At 38.2% G+C, this 8,693-nt stretch overlaps 1 protein-coding gene across 8 annotated transcripts in view; it reads right to left on the bottom strand.

Annotated features, from left to right (window-relative positions):
• LOC131155683 (zinc finger CCCH domain-containing protein 1) overlaps positions 1-8,423 on the bottom strand; it is a 26,809-nt gene extending 18,386 nt beyond the window's left edge. For 5 of the 8 annotated variants that reach the window (XR_009136874.1, XR_009136876.1, XR_009136878.1 and 2 more), the window contains exon 1: positions 8,219-8,417. The gene's annotated coding sequence lies outside the window, so the exon portion shown is untranslated. Of the gene's footprint in view, positions 1-7,915 lie in introns of all 8 variants that reach the window. The other 3 variants (XR_009136879.1, XM_058108988.1, XM_058108987.1) reach the window with 2 other exon arrangements.
• Between the last annotated feature and the right edge of the window lie 270 nt (positions 8,424-8,693).

Here is an 8,693-nt window from a genome sequence, read left to right as displayed (position 1 = left end):
CAGAACCCGATGGGTATCAGTGATCCACCTGTTTAAATCGAGTTTGGTTTAACATAAGGTGACTTGTTTCTAAACGAGTCAATCTGAACCTAACTTGTTTAATAAACAGGTTTGACAGGTTTGGGTTGGTTACTCGTTGGTGACCCGTTTAACTTGTTATATAGAACCTATGAACCCTGAAACCTTGTTACCTTGAGATTGAAACGGTGAAAGTGTGAAACGGTAAATGAAGGTTCAAAGGAGCAAGCGACTAGAGTTCACCGTTTTGGCCTTCTAGGTTGCGCACTTGTGCTACAATCAACAATCGCCCATCTCTCTCCGTCTCTCGACTCTCTCAAATTCTCATCGATCAGGCATCATCCATCTCTATCCACTCATATCAGACTCTCATCTCTAATATGCAGAGTCTCTAAAGTCTACTGCAGAGGTTGTGGTCAAGCTGGCGAGACGCCACTTCTTTGATTCATGCTGCCATCTCGATTTGTGAACTAATTGATCTGTGAATCGATCCTTACTTGTTACTTCTTTGATCCTTGTTGCCATCGATCTGTGAATTAATCGATCCGTGAATCAATCCTAGCTTATTTGATCATTGCTGCCATCGTTATGTGAATCAATCCTTGCTTGGTTGGCTATTTTTGTGTGTGTGTGTGTGTGGCTACTGCATAATTATTTATAGCACTTGTTGTACTGCCTTGATCACTTACTTGAATACTTTGAGCTTTGTTTTTGCACTCTATCCATATTTCTTGCTTATCAAGTTCAGTTTTGATCTTAGTTTCTCAATGTACTGTTGCCATTAGGCAGCTGTCGAAAGGGCGGAACATGGAAGACAAGGAGAGCTTAGAGCTGTAAATATTTAACTATATTCGTCTTATATTTTTAAGACTGTTTTGATTGTGGGACCTTATATTTTATGCATGTATGTGTATAATATAGAATTAAATGTGTGTATTTGTTAATTTATATAGGTGTTTTTAAAATTTTAATTTTTTAAAAAAAATTATTAATTAAAGAGATATAATATTTTCTACATTTTATGTTTTTTTTTTTTGGTTAAGATATGAATAAATAGAAAATAGTGTTTTTTTTTTTAAAACTATGTCATTGTATATTAAATGTTTTTAAAAAAACTAAAATAAATAAATTATATTTTTAAAAAGGTTACCCGTTTATTAAATGGACGGGTTTCGGTTTATATATTAGTCACCCATTAATAAACGGGTTAACTCGAACCTAAACCCATTTAACCTCTTCTTGTTTACGATTCACCCGAACCCGACCCATTAAGCCATTTTGTCACTCATACTTTCAAAAATATTAATTTTATCCCTATAACTATCAATAATTATTCCAAAATACTTTTTTAGTTATTCATAATTAATAATTTTATCCCTATAACTATCAATAATTATTATACTTTTACAACTAAAAGACCAAGCATTGGTAGAGAATATTGGCAATATTCCCCTAGCTGACCAATTCCCTAATTTCTTTTAGCTTCAAACAGGGATGCTTTGGTTGCTTATTACTTCAAACTTAGAGATAAAGTTGGGAATTAGTGTCTGTTGTTCATGAGCAGTGCACATTGTGCTTTGGAGGACTTCAACACTTGTTTGGGTTCCGATAAAATAAGCCAAGGAAATATAAACATAAAAAGAGAGCACAAGAAAAAACAAGGATACTGTCCAAGAGAGTGAGCAGACGATGAAGACGAGACGAGGACTGCTGAGTCATAATGCCTCTATAAAAGATGCAATACCAGCACCATGTCTTGTTACAATCAAAGCAGTTTGCCTAATAAGTCAAAATAAATTATCATCACGGACACTAGCAAGAACGCTCTATTCCATCGTCTGAGCTTCTACGCGAGCCACCAACTGTGCTAAACAATGAAAAAAAAAAAGAAAAAAAAAAAAAATGCACATTCAATTGTTTCACCAGACATCAAATGAGATTTTAAAACAAAGCCAGATGCTGCACAAGATCAAGGTTTTGGCAACGGGGATGATGATCAAATGACATATCCGAATTATAAAATAGTTTGCAATAGAAAAACCGAGATTTTGAACCATGTGGCCGTTCCGTGGTACCTTCCCACGTACGGCCTTTTTTTTGCTTTGACTTGAGCTGTATTTTGTGTTGGAGTGTCAAGCTTGATGAAAATCCAGGCCGTCCAATTTGTTGGAGAGATCCAACAGATGTGCTTTCACTTTTGTTAGTGGAGGAGCATTGATGTAATTTACATGTAATGAATGGTAAATAGAAAATGAAAACAAAGCAGGGGGCGGGGGTTTTTTTTTCCAGTTTTTGGCAGCTTCAGATCAGGTTCAGCGCGGAGGAGACGTCTTCCTTTTCCACAGCCGAGAGAGCACCTACAGCCGAGAGTTACTTCAGTCGCACGGGAGAGTGAGGGGCGCACGAGAGAAGCAGACGGCAGGAGGAGGGTGGTTCAACATTGGGGATCTCCAGCCTCTAGCGGAGGTTCACGCACGGGAAAGGGGAAGGTAAGCACAGCCTAGGGCTTGGGAGGGTTTCTTTTAGGGAAATCAGGGAGAAAGATAGGAAGAAGCCTAGGGTTCCTCACAGGTGCGAAGAGGGGGTTTTCTTGGGTCGTTCTTGGGTTGATTTTTAGAGGAGATCAGTAAACCTCAAAGGTAAATCTGTGTACTTGTATTTATTTCCACCAATTTAATATAGCGTCTCTAAAGGTGAGTTCCTATCGTGGATGTAGGCCAATTTTTGGGCCAAACCACGTAAATGTGTTCTTGTGGTTTGTGATTGTGGCATATTTATATTTTGCTGAATTTATTGTGGCTTTGCTAAATATTATTTGGTGAATAAATATTTTTCTTGATCAGGCTTGGCACACATGCACACGTTGAACAAGTTTTAGTTTAGGCGTGGTTGTGGTTGATGCATAGATAAAATAGATTCTTATTGTGGTTTGTTTATAATTGATGGAAATCTAAAAATTAGAATAAGCAATCAGCTCAATATCACAACAAGTGGTATCAGAGTCTGGCTATGTGATGAGACCGCTAAGTTTGAAATAGAAAAATTCACCGAAAAAAATAACTTTGGTTTATGGAGGATTAAGATGCGTGTCATCTTGGTACAACAGGGGCTTGAGGAGGCTCTTCTTGGAGAAAATAAAGGGGCTTCCACTTCACAAGAGGGGAAACCAAGTTTACCCTCCACCGACAAAGTGAAGCCCGAAATCCTCCAAAAGGCACATAGTGCCATTATCTTGTCCCTAGGAGACAAAATGCTTAGGGAAGTTGCCAATGAGGATACAGCAGTTGGAGTTTAGTCAAAACTAGAAAGCTTGTACATGACAAAATCCCTAGCAAATAGACTCCATAAGAAGACTAGATTCTACACCTTTAGAATGACCCCTTGAACATCTATTGATGAACATTTAGATGAATTTAATAAAAAAAATTTGGATCTTGCTAATATTGATATTAGTATAGATGAAGAAGACCAGGCAATTCTTTTATTGAGTTCTCTTGATTCCACATATGAAAATCTTAAAGAAACTATGATGTATGGAAGAGAGAGGCTGACCTTAGAAGATGTGCAAGCAGTTTTGCACTCTAGGGAATTGCACACTATATTTGAGTCTAAATCAGGGTCAGGGGAAGGGTTAAATGTGAGAGGTAGGTTTGAAAAGAGGGACAAGAAAGGAAAAGGCAAGAGGTCTAAATCAAAGTCTAAGAGCAAAGCACTAAAGTGTTTTGCCTGTCACAAGGAAGGGCATTTTAAGAGAAACTGCCCTGAAAGGAAAAAGGTTGCCAATGCCACCACCTCTGAATCAAAGGGTAAGGCAGCTGTAGTTTTAGATGGGTATAATAGTACAAAAGTGTTGAACGTCACTGAGAAAGATTCGGGAAAAGAATGGATATTAGATTCAGGATGTTCCTTCCACATGTGTCCATTGAAAAACTGGTTTGAGTCCTTTACATGCTTAGAAGGAGGTCATGTTGTCCTAGGAAACAATAAGTCATGTAAAATACAGGGTATTGGGACAGTGAGGCTTCTAATGCATGATGGGTTTGAAAGAGTGCTAAGAGAAGTGAGGTACATACCTGAGCTGAAGCGAAATTTGATTTCTCTTGGAAGCTTAGATAAGACAGGGTACACGTTTAAATCTGAAGGAGGTAGCCTAAGAGTATGTAGAGGGTCACTAGTAGTGATGAAAGGGGTGCTAAAGAATGGGTTGTACACCTTGGAAGGAAAGACAGTGATTGGTAAGGCTTCACCTATCAATCACAGGGTAGAAAATCAGGTTTCTTTGTGGCATAAGAGGCTAGGACATGTTAACCAACAGGGCCTAAAGGAGCTAGAGAAACAGGGGCTGCTTGGGGATAGGAAACTTGAGGAATTGTCATTCTGTGAGGAATGTGTCTTGGGTAAGTCTTCTAGAGTTAGTTTTAAGAAGTCCACTCACACCACAAAACATACTCTTGATTACATACATTCAGACTTGTGGGGGCCTGCTACGGTTAGTTCTCATGATGGTTCTAGGTATTTTCTGTCAATTATAAATAATTTTTCTAGGAAAGTATGGGTTTATATTCTAAAACATAAAAGTGATACTTTTGAAAAGTTAAAGAAAGGAAAACCTTAGTTGAAACTCAAGTTGGCAGAAAAGTTAAAACACTGAGAACAGACAATTGATTAGAATACTTGTCAAATGAATTTTCTGAATTTTGTAAAGTTGAGGGCATTACTAGACATAGGACTGTTAGGGATACTCCCCAACAAAATAGACTAGCTGAAATGATGAATAGGACTATTCTGGAAATGGTAAGATGCATGTTAGCCACTTCAGGTCTACCCAAGACCTTTTGGGCAAAGGCGGTGACCATTGTTGTATACCTTATTAATAGGTGTCCTTCCTCAACTCTAAACTTTAAAACCCCTCAAGAAATCTGGTCGGGTAAGCCTACTAATTGTCAGGATTTAAAAGTTTTTGGGTGCGTAGCCTATGCCCACATTAGAACTGATAAATTAGAGCCTAAAGCTATTAAATGCATTTTTGTGGGATACCCAAAGGGGGTTAAAGGCTATAAGCTCTGGGTTATAGATACTGAAAAATAAAAATGTATAATTAGCAGGGATGTAATTTTTAATGAAACTAAAATAGGGGGAAAACTAGAAAATTCAAATGAAAGTGTTAGGCACTCAGATACTAGTGACCTGCAGCTTAAGGTGGAGCAACCCTCCACTTCTCATAGCCATTTAGAAATAGATGCTGCAGATTTTGAGGAACAAAACTCAGAACCAGAAACCTTTGAATTAAGTAAAACCTACCTTCTAGCACGAGATAGGGAGAGGAGGGTCATAAGACCTCCTCAAAGGTATGGGGAAGCTGATATGACAGCTTTTGCTCTTTCTGTTGAGGTGGAGCTTAGGACTTTTAGAGAGGTCATGGATAGTAAAAAGGCTGAAAAATGGATTCTTACAATGCAAGAAGAAATGGAATCTCTAAACAAGAATAAAACATGGGTGATGGTACCTAGACCGGAAAAACAAAAACTCATAAGATCCAAGTGGATCTTTAAGAGGAAAGAGGGAATCCCTGGAGTTGAACCACCTAAGTATAAAGCTGGGTTAGTGGCTAAGGGATTTACACAAAGGGAAGGGGAAGACTATAATGAAATATTTTCCCTTGTTGTGAGGCATCGTTCAATTAGAATTCTATTATCTTTTGTTGCTATACATGACTTGCATTTGGAGCAACTTGATATTAAAACTGCTTTCTTGCATGGTACTTTAGAAGAAACAGTTTATATGCAACCTCCTGAGGGTTTTGATACAAAAATGAATAAAAATCATGTATGTTTATTAAAGAAATTTTTATATGGGCTGAAACAATCACCTAGACAATGCTATAAACGATTTGATTCTTACATGATTCAAAATGATTTCTATAGAAGCAATTATGATGGCTGTGCTTATTATAAATCATGTGATAAATGTCATATATATTTGCTATTATGTGTTGATGACATGTTGGTTGCTTGTGGAGACTTGGATATGTTAAATCAAGTGCTTAAATCTGAATTTGAAATGAAAGACTTAGGACCTGTTAAAAGAATACTTGGTATGGAAATAACTAGAGAAAGGAATAAAAAGCTTCTCTACTTGTCTCAAAAGTCTTATATTTCAAAGGTATTAAAAAGATTTGGAATGAATCATGTTAAATCTACTTCTGTTCCTATTGCACAGCATGTTAAATTATCTAGAAAACAGTGTCTTGAAACTGAAAATGAGTCACTGTTTATGAATAGAATACCTTATACTAGTATGGTTGGTAGTGTAATGTATGCTATGGTATGTTCTAGACCTGATCTATCCTATGCTGTAAGTCAAATAAATAGATTTATGAGCAAACCTGGAAAAACACATTGGCATGCTTTGAAACAAATTTTTCAATACTTGTCTGGAACAAAACAGTAAGGATTAATATTTGGAAAAAGGGATATGCATTGTGAAATAGGGTTAAAAGGATATGTAAATTCTGATTATGCTGGAAATCTAGATACCAGGAAGTCTTTATCTGGTATGGTCTTTTCTTTTTTAGGTAGTGCTATTAGTTGGAAATCACACATGCAGTCGGTGGTAGCCTTGTCTACCACGGAGGCTGAATATATTGTCTTGACTAAAGCCTTTAAGGAGGCTATATGGATAAACGGACTGTGTTTAGAGTTAGGAATGTATAGTGGAACCGTTATAATTTATTGTGACAATCAAAGCACTATTCATTTGGTTAGGAATCATGTTTATCATGATAGGTCCAAACATATAGATGTTAGGCTGCATTTTGTGAGAGATATTATTTTTAGTGGTGAAATAGAAGTAAGAAAAATTCCAACAGAGGATAATCCTTCTAATATGATGACTAAAGCAGTACCTAAATCCACGTTTGAACATTGTTCAAACTTGATTAACTTTAGAAGTTGCTAATGTTTGTTTTGCAAGAACAGTCATAGGAGATGCTAAGTAGGTGCAAGGGTCACAAGCTTGCCAAGGTGGAGAATTGTTGGAGTGTCAAGCTTAAAGAAAATCTAGGTCGTCAGCGGCTGTGCTTTCACTTTTGTTAGTGGAGGGGCATTGATGTAATTTACTGAATTGTAAATAGAAAAGAAAAACAAAGCAGGGGGTGGGGGTTTTTTTTTTTCAATTCTTGGAAGCTTCAGATCAGGTTCAACGCGGAGGAGACGTCTTCCCCTTCCACAGTCGAGAGAGCACCCACAACCGAGAGAGCACCTAGAGCCGAGAGTTCCTTCAGCCGTGCAAGAGAGTAAGGGGCGCACGAGAAAAGGAGATGACAGGAGGAGCGTGATTCGGCGTTGGGGATCTCCAGCCTCCAGCAGAGGTTCACACACAGGAAAGGGGAAGGTAAGCACAGCCTAGGCCTTGAGAGGGTTTCTTTTAGGGAAATCAAAGAGAAAGATAGGAAGAAACCTAGGGTTCTTCACAGGGACGAAAAGGGGGTTTTCTTGGGTTGATTTACAGAGGAGATCGGTAAGTCGCAAAGGTAAATCTGTGTACTTGTATTTATTTCCACCAATTTAACATAGCGTCTCCGAAGGTGAGTTCCTGTCGTAGATGTAGGCCAATTTTTGGGCTGAACCACGTAAATGTGTTCTTGTGGTTTGTGATTGTGGCATGTTTATGTTTTGCTGAATTTATTGTGGCTTTACTGAATATTATTTAGTGAATAAATATTTTTCTTGATCAGGCTTGGCAAACACGCGCACGTTGAAATAAATAGGCTTTAGTTTAGGTGTGATTGTGGTTGATGCTTAGATAAAATCAGATTCTTATTGTGGTTTGTTTATAATTGATTGAAATCTGAAAATTAGAATAAGCAATCAGCTTAATATCACAACATTTTGTATACCTCACAACGTTTCTCTACCCTCTCACAATAACTACAGTTCTCAGCCCCTTCTTCTTCACCCTCGACAGCACCTTCCCGCCCCTGATCTCCAGCGACACCTGCCACATAGAGATCGTACTCGACACCCGGATGAGAAAGATGAGATGACTCGGGGACGGTGAAGATTAGCTCGGCGATGAAGATCCATATAGGACGTAGACGAGGCTCTGCTCCTGGAGAATATAGCAAGTCGCACATGGCGGCCTGCCGGTGGCCATGGCTGCGAGTTTGGAAAGAGAGAAAGAGAAGTGGAGATCGGCATACCTGTAATAGACAAGGGAAGGCCGTCGACGATCGGTGGCAGCTTCGTTGTCACAGCGGTGCAAGGCGCCTGCAGACTGCAGCTATGGAAGCTTCCTAGGGTTTTGGGGCAAGAAAGGGAGGCGCTTCGGGACGTAGCCCCTTCCTTTCAATTTTTAGTTCAGAGCGGGTCAGACTGACCCGGTTGACCCCACGGGTTGCCCAATTGGCCCAACCCGATCACTATCTCTTTTTTTCTGAATGGTAAAGTTCGTGAGTTAGTAGTAAGTGATTACAGCGATGCACGTGTCTTTTAAAAAAATTTTAAAAATTTAAAAAAATTATTTTGATTGTTTTACAAAAACATTGACTCTTTTTCGTCAATACAAATTTTACTCAACTTTCCTATTTGATTTTTGTAGTAAATCATTTTAATTTACCTTGTTGATAAAATTTTTTTCATAGTTAATTTAGTAAGCATAATTATAATGTGCAAAAC

This window comes from Malania oleifera, chromosome 5 (genome assembly GCF_029873635.1).
Source record: "Malania oleifera isolate guangnan ecotype guangnan chromosome 5, ASM2987363v1, whole genome shotgun sequence".
Lineage (NCBI taxonomy): Eukaryota > Viridiplantae > Streptophyta > Magnoliopsida > Santalales > Ximeniaceae > Malania > Malania oleifera.
The sequence above is the reverse complement of the archived record's forward strand: the minus strand, read 5'-3'. Positions and strand labels throughout refer to the sequence as shown.